Raw genomic sequence first — 14,602 nt, 5'->3', positions numbered from 1 at the left:
TTTAACTGATTGGATGAGGCCCACCCACAGTGTGGGCAATGTGCTTTACTCAAAGCCTATTGATTTAAATGTCAATCTCATTCAAAAACACCTTCACAAGAGCATCCGGAATAGCGTGTGGGCACACCTAGGAACCATGGCCCAGCCATTACCCGTCACAGGGGGTATCCACAGGAGACAGGTGATTGGGAAGGCTCTCTGGGCAGGTGATATTTAAACTGAGGTCTAAAGGATGAGAAAAAAATCAAGTATGCAGTGAGAAGAACATTCCAGGTAGACGATGCTGGCCTCTGTGTCACCTTCTCTAAAGTTCAATTTTTCTTTCTTCTATCACCTGCCATCAAAGTCAGTAAATAACAAAAAAGGAATAATGGCTGGAATCGAGGATGTGGCATCAAGTGCCAAAGCTATTTTTTCTATTCCAAAGCTAGTCTGCTCAGCTCCAAAATAGAGAAGTTTGTTCACTTCCCAGACTGGACACCAAGGCTGGTTTCTGAGGAAAGCAATGGAAAAAAAGAGACAAATCTCAAAAGTTCCAGAGAAGATTATTGAGACCTTGAGGACTAGTCATTTCCTTAGAAGTCTGCAATGACAAATTATACTAGATAAGTAGGAATCTCACTTTTTTTTTTTTTTTTTTTTTTTTTTTTTTAGAGAGAGAGAGGGGGGCAGAGGGAGAGGGAGAAAGAAAATGTTAAGCAGACTCCATGCCCAGCACAGACCCCAATGCAGGGCTCGATCTCAGGACCCTGAGATCATGACCTGAGCTGAAATCAAGAGTCAGACATTTAACTGACTGAGCCACCCAGGCGCCACCCCAACCTATTTTTGAAAAGGCAGAGACTATTTTCACAGTGAGGAGTCCCCAGATCCAGACCCATCCTTGCTGAAAGGACCCTAGCCTTTGGTGCCATCTTCCACAACTCCCAGCGCCTCTGGCCATGGATTTGCCTTCTTCCATTTTATTGAGGTTTCAGAGTATAAGGACACACAACACGAAACAAAAACCCTACCAAACTTTAGGCCATGAGATTTGGATTTAGATGTGGACAGTTCTTTCCGTCGTGTGGTGGAGACCAGGGGGCCGGGGCTTGTGGGCTTTTCCTCAGTTGACTCTCTAGGCTTCAGGCAGGATGTGACGGTCTCTCCTGGACCAACTTTGTATTTTGTAGTCTTCAGGTTTCCTTCTCTCTCAGGGGGAGGAGCTGACTGGCAGCTTCCATGCGAAACAATGTGGGCTCATTATTTGCCTTTCTGGTATACTTATGTAGCAAGAATGTGTGTCTTTTTCTTTTGGCTTCCTTCTCTAAGGTCTCTTACTCTCTTTCTCTTCCTGTCAGTGAAGACACAAACCATCGCTCTGCAAGGGATGTATAAAATGTTCCGCATTGTTTTCCCTAGTCAGAGTGGCCTCCTTTTGTGCTCTCCTCTCTGGAAGGAGTAAGGCTCCCTCCTCTCCTTTTCCTCCGGCTACGGCTACGGGTTGACTATTTGATTCCAGTAACTCAACTTTTACATGCAAATGTATTCAGCAGCCAGAGTGTAACAGCTTCAGAAACTGGCCCTAAAGCCAGAGGAGTGTGTACGGTTTGAAAATACTCATGTGAATAATTTAAATTCTGGCAAAAATTTTAGGTCCGCAAATGGATCAAAAAGAATAAATTCTCTGGTTGAATGTTAACTCCTATGGATAAGATAAAGCCAAAAAGGAGGTCATAGGACCTCTTTTACCTCTCCTGAAAAAATAATAATAGTAATAATAATAGTCAAAGTCAACTTACTACGTGCCAGACATCGTTCTCACACTCTGTGAAGACTGACCCATCCAATCTTCACGCAGCCTCAGGAGACATACTGTCGTCCCTACCCTCCCATGAGAAATTGGAGCCAGAAAGAGCTTGACACCTCCCCCACTCCCCACACGGAAGTGGTGGAAAATCTCTCAGAGTCCATGACACAGATTTTATTTTATTTTATTTTATTTTATTTTATTTTATTTTAAGATTTTATTTATTTATTCGACAGAGATAGAGACAGCCAGCGAGAGAGGGAACACAAGCAGGGGGAGTGGGAGAGGAAGAAGCAGGCTCATAGCGGAGGAGCCTGGTGTGGGGCTCGATCCCAGAACGCCGGGATCACGCCCTGAGCCGAAGGCAAACGCTTAACCGCTGTGCCACCCAGGCGCCCCCATGACACAGATTTTAAACCTAAGTGTTAAATATTAACAAGTTTGCCCTCCCAAGTCAGGAAAGAGACTTGAGAAGGTCGCTGCCCCCTTTGTGATGGTAGATCTGCATGAGGGCTTCCCCGGCCTGCTCCTAGGGTGGAGGCCCTAAGGCAGGAGGCCTGTTGCCGCTCCGGCCCTTTCCCGCATCAGAATGCAGGCAGAGCCACTGAGGCGGGTGAGGCCGGTGGACCCCGCCCTTCGCAGCTGCAGCGAGCAAATTGTCTTCAAGTAGTGCCTCGAGCAGAGTGTCTCCAAGGATGATGGCAGAAGATCAGCTGGGATGCAGCGACAGTGCAGGGACTGACTCCAAGGGGCAGGGGGAGCTGCCCATGGACGCTCCTGCTGCGGGCCCACGGGACTAAGAAGCAGGGGCCTAGAACACCTACCTGCCTCTTGACTACACTTGTTAACCGTGGGTTTCAACTGGAGCTTTTCTACTAAGGTAGTCCTTCTGTATTTGAACACACTCTCGCTATCTCTGTTTGTATTCACTGGGGTAGACATTTTCCATTGGGGAGAGTGTTCTGGGCTAAATTGTGCCCCCCTCCCCAGGTGTGGAAGCTCTAACCCTCAGGACCTCAGAATGTGATGTATTTGGAGAAAGGGCCTTTAAAGAGGTGATTAAGTTACAATGAGGCCTTAAGGGTATGTCCTAATCCAATTTGACTGGTGTCCTTTTGAAAAGAGGAAATTTGGAGGCACAGAGACAGCCAGGGAGGCACCTCACAAAAGAAAGGTCATGTGAGGACACAGCGGCTGGAAGGTGAGAGGCCTCAGGAGATACCAAGCCTGCCCACACTTTGATCTTGGACTTCCAGCTTCCAGAACTGTGAGAAATAAATTTCTGTAGCTTCAGCCTCCCAGTCTGTGGTATTTTGCTGTGACAGCCCAAGCGGGCTAGTACAGAAGATTCCTATTATATGAAACCTCCCACCATTGGGTGAGTTTGCTGGGCATCAGAACGCCACCTTTCACCAGCTTGCCTGGTGAAAAAAGGTGATCGTTTTTCCAGGCCCTCAGCAGCCTCAGAAGGGGCATGAGGCACATAGTGGGCTCTTCCAAGGACTTCGAGTTTGGAGTGAGGTGTGAAAACAAGCGAGGACAGCTCAGAATCTTCTCTAGTGGCAGTAGTGGCTCCTTTTGTCCAGGGGCCCCATGGCCACGGTGGCAGTGGAGGAGGTCACTGCTAGGGTCCCCGGGGCAGTGTTGAATGTGCAGGGGAAGCAGCAACAGCGCCTCGTCCAGGCTGTCCTGAGGCATGACCCCGGCAGGGTCTGTGACCTGGTTCCCTTCTTTCTTTGCCTTCTTCCAAACCTGGTCCTCCAGCTTTCCTACCCGTTCCCCCAGCTCCGCAGCAGCTTTCTGATGGATGCCCCTTCTGCTTAAGCTTGTAAAGCTGGTTTTCATTCTTCGCAATCAAGATGGTTGACTAGTCACAAAGATTTTGAATAATTGTCCTTGCTTTGTGGCTTAACATTCTTCATCTGGAATTTTTTTCTTTACTCATCTATGTTTCATTGCTTTCCCATCAGAAGCAGACTGGTGAGGTTTGCTCTGTTTCCCATGCTATTATATCCAAGAAGAGTCTGGAACTGTGGACTACTTTGGCCCTCACAGGCTGCCTGAGAGCAATCACTTCCTTCATTCCAGCCAGGATATGGGGAGGTGTGCTTAGATGCCAAGTGTACATCCTAATCTTCAGTCCTAAACCAGATGTCTCATGCTATCCCTTATAGCAATGGGTTTGTGCTGAAAACGAAGAAAAAACAGCAATTTATGCAAGTATCTTCATAGTATCTTCGAGCATGGCAGAGGTTTGGAGACACAGAGGCCTGCCTGTGTGATTATGGCAACACTGGTGTTAGAACAGTTCTTCCCAGTTACACCAACCCCCAGATCTCTTTAATTCCCACCCAGTACTTCAATGTCCCAAGTCACCATTTTTCAAATCTTTTACTACAAGACACTAATTAAAAATTTTTTTTTACAATTAATCAAAGCATCACTGTGGAGCCTTGGGAACATCTCTTAGTCCTCTCAACCCTCAGTTTTATTATGAGAAGAGAGCAACAGGACGGACCAAAGAAAAGAGCAGGGTCTCGTCCGTCACCGAGGGTCAGAATATGTTGAGTGTGTTTGAAGGTCTGATAGGACAGGCCCATTACAGGTTTGATTTGCAAGGGGGGTAGCAAGCCTCCCCAGATAGAACAGCCCTGACAACGAGGCAAGTTAAGCCTGCCCCCAGTCACAAAGACTGTCCCAGGGAACGAGACAAAATTCCCACTACAGGGCTGTGTTGTCCTGTGACTTTGCCTCCTATATCTGGGTCTGATGGAATGATAGGGATGAAGCCAGGACTGGAGGGGAAGTGGACACAAAGTACCAACAGGAGGCACTATTTCACTGAAAAACTTGAAGATGTTGGGGTACGAACAGTGTCATCTGGTATCCCTCTAACACAGGATGGACACAGACATGTTCTCTGCATCCTTGCCGAAGCCCACCGCACTGCTCGGCACCTCCAAGCCTCCAGCGCCTGGTAGCTGTTTCTGAAGGGAAGTTTGAAGTGGCGGAAGCGTCCACGGGGACAGCTGGCCCTGAGGATGTGACAGTGACCAGCAAAGGGAGCGGGGGGCAGATGAAGAGACTGGAAATGGCAGCTGATGAGACCTGAATCTCTGTGAGACACCCCCTGGGGAATCAAATACTTGGGGGGGCCCTTTACTCAGGATTGTGGCCTTGCATTAATAGGTGCGAACAGGGCTCAGTGAAACTTGTATCACATAAGGATTAGGAACAACAGAGAGAAAGCTTTAGTTGGTACTCAAATTATGGTGGCCACTAGCCCACACAGTATCCACAGTGCCTATTTGTTTAGTGAGGTGACGGATGTTTTATCTTATGAGGCCCAAGTGTTATAGTTTCCATTCGCTTTTTAGAAATATGAAAAATTGCTCCAGGACTCTTGTTTCTATCTTAATGGGCTCCTGGGGAGGAAGTCTTCAGGTCAGAGACCATGAAGGATGTGAACAGAGGAAGGGTGTGAATGGGATAAGGCACTGTCCTCCATGTTTGGTGCTGCAGACCAGTAAGTGATTCCTAAGAATACCAGACCCATGTGTGATGGGTCACTGGTCTGGTCACATGAACTTTGCTACTGGTTTTTCGTTAGCTTGGTGATGGAACCAGAGATTCTGTGAGACCTTAGGAGACCTTGGAATAAATAAAAAGGCCTAAAAACTTCTGGGTTAGGGACATAACATTGAGAAAAGAAAATAAGATTGAATGTTGGGAAAACATTTGTGGACTATAAGTGCTATTTTCAGGCTCCTGGAAAAGATTGAAATGCGACCCTTGAAACATTTAGCACTAGATGGGTCAACAAACGTGAGGGAGCACTAAAGGAGATTGTGCTGTGGAGGAAGGGGAGGTAACCTATAATTTTCCTTCTACCTGACTTTCTGTAATCACGATAATTTGTATTGCCTTACTGTTTAGATAAACCCGTCTGTACATACATACTCGAGGCTTCAGTCCTCAAACTTAGCCAGATCTGTGGTTTATGATGTTGTTAAGGATTCTGTAAGATACGCTTATGTGCACTCTGTGTTGCTAATGAATAAATCTGGGGATTTGACAACTATATTGGAAGTAAGGAGGGTTGGAAAGGAAAAGGAGGTAGGAAAGGGCAGAGCTGGAAGGGACAGCCTCAATGTCTATTGGCAAGATGTAATATTTCAATTAATCTCAGGGCTTGATGAAATTGGGCAGAGATCATTTATTCTTGCCCCCACCCAATATTCTTTCTTGTCTTGTTTCTTAATATGTAATTCAATTTAAAAAAAAAAGTGAAGGGGTGCCTAGGTGGCTCAGTCGGTTAAGCGTCTGCCTTTGGCTCAGGTCATGATTCTGGGGGCCTGGAATCGAGCCCTGTGTGGGGCTCCCTGCTCAGCGGGGAGCCTGCTTCTCCCTCTCCCCCTCCCCCTGCTCATGCTCCCTCTCTCTCTAAAATTAATAAATAAAATCTTTTTTTTAAAAAGTGAAGATTTTTCATCCATCTTCATCAGCAAACGAGATGCTTACCCTCCTACTTTACAGAAAAGTCAGAGAAAGCTTTAAGGGGAATTGGAGGCAACCAGGATGGCAACCTAGAAGGCTTCTGAGCGCCCTCTCCTGTGGATACACTGAATGTACTGTTACTAACAGAGTGTCCCTCTGAGAGAGATCTAGGAACTAGCTGTACACTTCAAAAGAATGAGAAAATACCCACATTAAACTGGGTAAGAAAGACTGAAACATACCCTTACCATAAACTCTACTCCCAACACACATCATACAACTAGGAGGAAAATAGTTACCATAACCTAACTGTGTTGGTCGGGGTTCTCCAGGGAAACAGAACCAATAGGATGGAGATATATAAAGAGATTTACAGAGAGATATTATACATAATATAAAGATATTTACTAAAAGGAATTGGTTCATACCATTATAAAGTCTGAGAAGTCCCATGATCTGTAGTCTGCAAGTGGAGCCTCAGGTGAGCTGGGGTGTTGTTTGAAAGGCTGAGAACTATAGAACTGATAGATCTACTGGGAAATGTGGATCCCAGCCCAAGTCCGAAGGCCTAAGAACCAGGTGCACTGAGGGGGGAGAAGATCGGTATTCAGCTCAAACCCTCAATAGGTTGGATGCCGTTCACCCACATTGAGGTGGGTCATTTTTACTCAGACCACCAATTCAAATGCTAACCTCTTCCAGAAGTACTCTCAAAGACACATCTAGAAATAATGTTTAATCAGATATTGAGGCATCCTTCAGCCCAGTCAAGTTGACATATAAAATTAACCGTCACGCTGGCTGGGAGGCAGTAGAATCTCAGACCAGGGTTAGTGCAGTGGGGATGGTGAGCTGTATTTCAGATATTTCAGATATTAAACAAGATTTGCTGATGAATTGTATGTTTATTTTGGTTTAGTTAGGATTAGGTTCTGCTGTATCCAAAAGAATAGGACAGAAATTTATTTTTCTCTGAAGTCAAGTCTTTGCAGGAGATCCAGGGCTGGTGCAGCCCACTGTTCCAGTTGTCAATTCTACCTGCCTCCTCTCCAGTTTCTCCCTTGTAGGATGGAAATGTACCGTGCCTGTAGCACCACTGTGTTTTGGAAGCACATACCTTGCTTGGTTTCACAGGCTCACAGTGGAGAGGAATTTTGCCTCAGAACGAATCATACCTTGGGTCTCACTTGTGCCCGATTTAGATGCTGTTTAGAGCAGACTCTGAACTTGGAGTTGATGCTGAAATGGGTTAAGACTGTGGGGGCTGTTAGGATGGGAGCAATGTATTTTGCGTGTGAGAAAGACATACATTTGGGCGTCCAGAGGGTGGAGAATTTTGGACTGAATTGTGTTCTCCCCAGATTCATATGTTGAAGCCCCACCCCCCAATATGACTATATTTGGAGACAGGGCTTTTAAAGAGATAAGTTAAGTGAGATCATAAGTGTGGAGCTCTAATGCAAGATGACTGGTGTCTTTAGAAGCGAGAAGATACCAGGGGACACATGTATGCGTGCAGAGAGAAAAGGCCACATGAGGCCACAGCAAGAAAGGGACCATCTGCAAGCCAATGAGAGGCCTCAGGAGAAAGCAAATCTGGGAACTTCTTGATCTTGAAATTCTAGCTTCCGGTACTGTGAGAAAATAAATGTCTGTTGTTTAAGCCTCCTGGTCTGTGTTGTGGCATCCTAGCAAACCAATACAAATCTTGCTTCTTCACTCCAATTCCATTTTTCATTGCCTTGTTTGTGGCATTGGAGCTGAATTCTGTAAACATTTTTCCTTTGCTGGTTGGCCTGATGTTAGCTTTGTCAATAGATGGTACTATAGGGATATGACAGGAAAAAGGAGCTTCTCTTCTTGGCTATGGTTCTCTTTCTCTTCCTCTTGTGTGTACAAGATAACTTCCAGTGGCATGCATATGGGGCACCCCTTGGCCATCACTGTCCAGTTTTGGCCCACAGTTTCCCACCCGCTAGTTTTAATCCACTGGCTGTGAATCTCCTCCAAGGTAACTGGCCTAAGGTAATCCAGCAAACTTCTCCAGCTCTAGTGGGTTTTGGCATACCTTTTCCAACAAGTTCTGAGCCCCTCCCCCCTTTCAAATTTGTTCCTTCCTTGGCTACTCTTGCTCAGCCCTCAGGTATTCTTTAGAGTTTTCTTTTATCCCCTTTTAGTACCCAATCCCCTATAAATAGTTATTAATTCCTTATATTAAACTTTGCCTGTTTAAATTCTATTTCCAGGGGCACTTGGGTGGCTCAGTTGGTTAAGTGTCTGCCTTCAGCTCAGGTCCTGGAATCGAGCCCTGCATCGGGCTCTCTCTACTCAGCAAGGAGCCTGCTTCTCCCTCTCCCTCTGCTGCTCCTTCTGCTTCTGCTCTCTTGCTCATGCTCTCTCTCTCAAATAAATAAATAAAATCTTTAAAAAAATAAATTCTATCTCCAGACAAGACCCTGAATGATACACATACTAACAGCTCACTATTGGGGCATCTTAGGGTGTGACCCTCATTCTCATGGTCCAAAACAGCCTCTGCCTTCACGACATCAAGGTAAAGAAAAAGATAAAAGAGAAACAAAAAGCGGTCCCTTGACACTTTCATTTACATCCAGTTGGTCAGAACCAAGTCCTAGGGCCACAGTTAGGTGCAAGGGAAGTGGAGAAGTGCCATCTTTATTCTGGGTGCACATGTGCCCAGTAAAAGTTCTATACAATGGAAGAAGAGAAAACACTGGAGCCAAAAATAGTCCCTACATCAGTTAGAAGTCAAATCAAGAAATCAAGGATAACTGCCAGATTCTTCACTGAGCAACAAATATAGATGGTAGTGTCATTTAGTAGGATGGGTAAAGGTGGAAGTTGAGAAGGTTTTGGGGCAGGGGTGGGTGAAGAAAGAATCAAAGATCCTGTTCTGTCACATCGAAATTGATGTTCTCATTAGAAATTTAAGTTAAGCCATCAACTACAGAAAACTGGAACTCAGGAGAGTCATAAACATATAGCTGACATTCAAAGCGCTATGATTGGATGAGATCACCTAGGGAAGGAGTATAAAAAAAAGAAAAGAACAGAGGACACAGTGTAAGACTCCAACATTTAGAGGGCAGGTAGAGGAGGGGAGTCAGCAAAGGAAGCTAAGAGGGAGTAGCCATTGATATTTGATGATATTAAGGATTGTTAATTTTTTTAGGCGTGACAATATGGTGTGGTTATGTTTGTTTGTTTGTTTTTAATAAAAGAGTCCTTATTTAGAGAAACAGAAATATTTATGGAGGAAGTAATATATTTGGGAATTGTAAATAATTTGGGAGGGGGAAGTGGGTAGGAGATAAATGAAACAGGATTGGTCATAAGTTGAAGCTGAGTGATAAGAACATGGGAGTTGATTATATTATCCTGTTTACTTTCGTACATATTTAAAACCTTCTATATTAAAAAAGAAAAAAAGGAGTAGCCCCTCAAGTAGGATGACAACCAGGATCTTGTGACATCATGAAACCTAGGGATGAATGTGTTTCATGGAGGTAGTGGTTAATGGTGAGTGCTTCTGGGGACAGAGTAGATGTGGACAGAGAACTGACCACTGGAGTTGACAAAATAGGTGTCACTGGTGGTCTTATTAAGAGTCATTGGCCGAGTTGATGAGGATGAAAACCTAGTTGGGAGGGGGAGTTGTGTAGAGAATGGAGAATGAGGGAGTAGAATGAAAAAGACAGTGACTTTGCTCTAAAGGAAAACAAAGAAATGGAGAATTAGCTGGAGGGGCATATGGTCAAGGAATCTATTTAAATGGGTCATAATAAGACATATTAATATGTTGATTGGAATGATCCAGCAAGGAAGAAATTTATGCTGTAGTAACAAGAGCTTGAATAAGGGGAGATGGTTGGCTGGAGAGCACAGGAGAGGGCCTGACTTTGGAGAAGAGCAGCCATCTTTGTTCCTTTGTATCAGTTGAGAAGGCAAAAAATCCGTGTGGCTCTCCACATAGGTTCTGAGTTTGTTAGTGGGAAGATGAGGTAGTTCTCATCTAATTGTATTGTCTTCCCTGTGAATTGTATTGTCTCGGTGAGGTCACAAGCTGAAAGTGAGGGAAGAAGTTTCTTATAGGCTTGAGGAGCGAAGAGAAGTGGCCAAAAATTCTCCCTGATGAGAGGGGACTTGATTTACCAGGGAAAAATGTGATCATTTAAAAGCTGTCATTTAAAGTTTTAGAGAAAAAAAACAAGCAGCAGGATTGTTTGATTTGCTTCACTCGGTTTCTGCTGCTGCAATGCGGCCATGTAGTAGGCAGATAGTTGGGTTTAATTAGGGTTGGGGTTTTGCCAGGTGAATTCAATGGCAGGAGAAGTAGGGGCCAAGGGTGTTTGTAGGAGTGAGGCTGGAATGCTGGACCTTGGGCTCTAAGCCTGGAATTGTATGATGTGTGTGTATGCCCATGTGTGAGCGCACGCACATGTATTCTGGGGGTTAGAGGGCTGGCAGTGTGATTTTGAAGGGTAGCTCGAAGGAGTGAATGAGGAGGTGAGAAGGTGGCTGCAAGAAGGAACAGGATATTGAAATAGAGAATTTGGAGATGGTGTGCTTAACAGCGAAGACAAAGTCAAGGCTGTGCCGGGGGGGCAGATGGTGGAGGTAGGTGGAGAAAGGGACCACTGGAGTTAGAGGCCAAGAAACCAAGAGGCTAGGGGCACCTGGGTGGCTCAGTTGTTAAGCGTCTGCCTTTGGCTCAGGGCATGATCCCAGAGTCCTGGGATCAAGCCCCGCATCAGGTTCCTCCTCTGGGAGCCTGTTTCTTCCTCTCCCACTCCCCCCCCGCTTGTGTTCCCTCTCTCGCTGGCTGTCTCTCTGTTAAATAAATAAATAAAATCTTTTTTAAAAAAAGAAAAAAAAGAAAGAAACCAAGAGGCTAGAGTTCTCCTTTCTTTTTCCACCAGGCATCAAGCACGAGGCTCTACAGCCTATTGGTCCTTGGTAATCGTTGATTACGTGTTGAGCATGAGGCCAGGTGCAGGTGAACAAGGAGCAGGAATTGCATAGGTAGGATGGAGGGAGGAGAAGGAAGAAAGGTAAGAGTAGTTTCTAAATGGTCACTATCTCCTTGGGTCTGCCGAGAATGCTGCCATTTGTGGGAGTGTAATATCCTCTAATGGAGTAATGTGAGGTCCATCGGAGGACATATTCGACTCAGTTCAGTCCAAGCAATGTTTATTGAGAACGTGTGTGTTTAGAATGGCAGGCTACATGCTGAGAGTACCTAGAAAAGCTTATAATTGAGTTGGAGAGAGGGTATAAACCATGCATAAAAATGCTAGGGAGCTCCTGCTAAGTGCCAAACAGTGAGAATAAATTGCTTTGTCTACTCTTTTCAGGTAAGCAAGTGCTTTAAGAGGTTTGTTTGAAATTGTAGAGTCTCAAGAAGGCCTGCTTTAATACAATATGGAACTGAGACCGAGGGGGCCACAAAACAGAAACTTACAAATAGAGAGAGTTGGGTGGTTTGCTTGGTAATTATCCCTTTCCCCCCAAGTGCCGCGAATCTGTATTCCCCAAAAAGAACAGTTTCTAACCCAGTCTTTCTCCTTGTGTATAATCCTACTCATTCCTCATAAAATTATGTCATGTTGCACTTTCCCAATACCCTCTATATTAGGGTTTTCCAGAGAAACAGAACAAAGAGAATATGCACACAGACACATGCAGATACACGTACACAAGTTTATTTTAAGGAATTGCCTCGTGCAAATGTGGGGGCCAAATTCAAAACCCATGGGACAGATTGGTAGGCTGGAAATTCTGGTAAGAATTAATGATGTCTTGAGTCCAAATTTCATAAGGCAGCAGGCCAGAAACTCAGACAGAGTTTCTATATTGCAGTCTTGAGAATTTCTTCTATTTGGGGGAATCTTACGTAGTCTTTCTCTCAAGGCTTTCATCTGACTAGATGAGGCCGACCTGCATGACAGACGACGCTCTGCTTTACTGAAAGTCTACTGATTTAAGTGTTAATCTCATTTAAAAAATACCTTCCAGCAACTTCTAGACTGGTGTTTGACCACATAACTGACCGCCATAGCCTAGCCAAGTTGACACTGGCATAAAATTGACTATCATACCTGCCTAGAAGGTAACACTAAAGGAGTTTGAGTCATCTGTTTTCTCTGTGGAATGTTTCTACTCTATTGAATGTATAATTTTTGTGAAAGTGTCTTCTCTGAACTAGGATTCTTTCAGATTGTTAATAGTAGGCTCTAGTTTCAATTCATCTTTCCACCCTCTCCCCAAACCTAACACAATACTGTGTATTACCAGCTCCTGCGCTGAGCACTTCACACACATTAACTTGATTATCCTGCGGAACAGCCCCATTCGGCTGCTACACTATTGTTATCATTTCATGGGGAGCAAAGAGGCTCAGAGAGGGTGAGTCACATGCACACACACAGAGCTGGAAAGGGTGAGGCAGGGTGGAGCCCATGCTGATCTGTTGTTCCTGGCAGATACCCAGCATTTCTCCCAAGTTTCCTTCTGCCATGAAGGCCCTCCTTCCTCCTGGGGCCGCTGCTTCTGTCCCAGAGCCAGCTCCTGCCCCACAACCTGCAAGAAGCCTTTTTCTGCAGTGCTCTCCTGTAGGAAGAAGAGCCTGTCAGAGCCAGTTAGGGCAGCAGCACCAGCTGTGCCCTGGACCAAGAGGGAGCTGGATGGAAATTCAACCCTTGCTCCCTGGCCACTAGAGAGCCCTGGGTTGTGGGTAGCTGATGAAGCTACACTTTATTATAATTCTCAGATCCAGAAGGGTTGTCACTCATACAGAGGCACCTGTAATGTTAGCTGGGCCCTCAAATTAGCCATTCCTTCCTCCAGGGCCCCACCAGCACAAGCACTCAGGAATGTTTACTTTCTGCCTCTCTCTACTAGGCACTGACTCTCTTGAGGACAGGACCCATGTCTTAGGTTTCGTTGTATACCTCCAACCAGCATGAGGACTGATACAACTCTGCTTAATGTCTGCTGAACAAATGGATAAGAAAAAAGAGTGAAGAAAGGGAGGAACCTAGATGTATTTTTTTTAAGTTTGCAAAATTATTTCGTTTCTTTCTTCACCCATACACATATATTATTGAGCATCTACTATGGGCCAGTCACAGTATAGACAATGGGGCTACAAAGACATGTGAGAAGTTCTCATTCTGGCCTATTGGAGAAACTCCTTTATTCTTTCCTACTATTTTATACAGAGAGGAAAAACAACAGCCTTGCAGCAAGCTGGTTCCTTAATATATCCTACTATGTTTCCTGGGGTTTCATCTTTCCAGGCTCCTAATTACCTAACATGTTCAAAACAGAAGAGCCTTTTTATATACACCAGGAGAAAGAATTTATAAACACTGACATTCCTGGAGTGAGGAAAATTTGGATTTCAGAATGCCTTCTTCACTGCATGTTTCCCATCTGTTTGTGTTTCCACAGCATCTACTCCCCTGCCAAACCCACCTCTCTCCACTCCACCAGGACAGAGCCCAGGCTGGACTGCCAGGCAGAGCTCCCTTCCTTCTGGGGCATCTCTCCCTCCCTACTGGAGCACAGGGTAGTGCTAATTGGGCCCTGAGAAGTCATCATTAGGAGCCTCATGGCTCATCTGCAAAAAGCAAAGTGAATTGGCTCATCTGGGCAGTTCCTAAGCGTCTTGGTTCTTTGGACCTCCCTAATGACTCAGATGAAATAATGCAATTCTCTGGGCTCTGTGGAATTCTGAGGTCTCCAGCTATTAAATCAACTGCAAAGTACTCTTTAAATACTTGAATGCATGAGGCATTTTGTGTTACTGTTTTCGTGAGCCATCCACTTGTGCTAATTCTACTGAGCATGTCCAATTGAAGAGGAACACGCTGGCCCCATTTTCAGGGCTGTTGAAACAGAGAGAAGCCTGATAAATTCAGAAAGCTGTAGTGCCAAATGAATGAGTGCCATGGAAAAGCCTAGCAATGCTAAGAGGAGCCCATGATTTCTGTGAATAAGTAGAAATCCCTTAATATCGACAGATGGTTTATAATATCAAAAGGATCTATGGTGGGTATCGCAGGCATTTGCTAATGGTAGGACGATGCATAATTACTCAGTGTCTCTGAAATGTGGGTACCTCATTATTTAGGTGATGTCTCATCTAACAATATCTCAAGGGGTCATCGCAACAACTATGTGGCTATCTGTGGGGCAGTGCCTGCATGGGCCAGGCGCACGGAGGGTGCCCAGTTGCTGAGTGTGGGGCCACCTGAGTGTGGTGAACACATGCCCCTCATCGAGCAAGGAGCT

This window comes from Ursus maritimus, unplaced genomic scaffold, assembly GCF_017311325.1.
Source record: "Ursus maritimus isolate PB19 unplaced genomic scaffold, ASM1731132v1 scaffold_10, whole genome shotgun sequence".
Lineage (NCBI taxonomy): Eukaryota > Metazoa > Chordata > Mammalia > Carnivora > Ursidae > Ursus > Ursus maritimus.
This window is presented reverse-complemented; position numbering follows the sequence as displayed.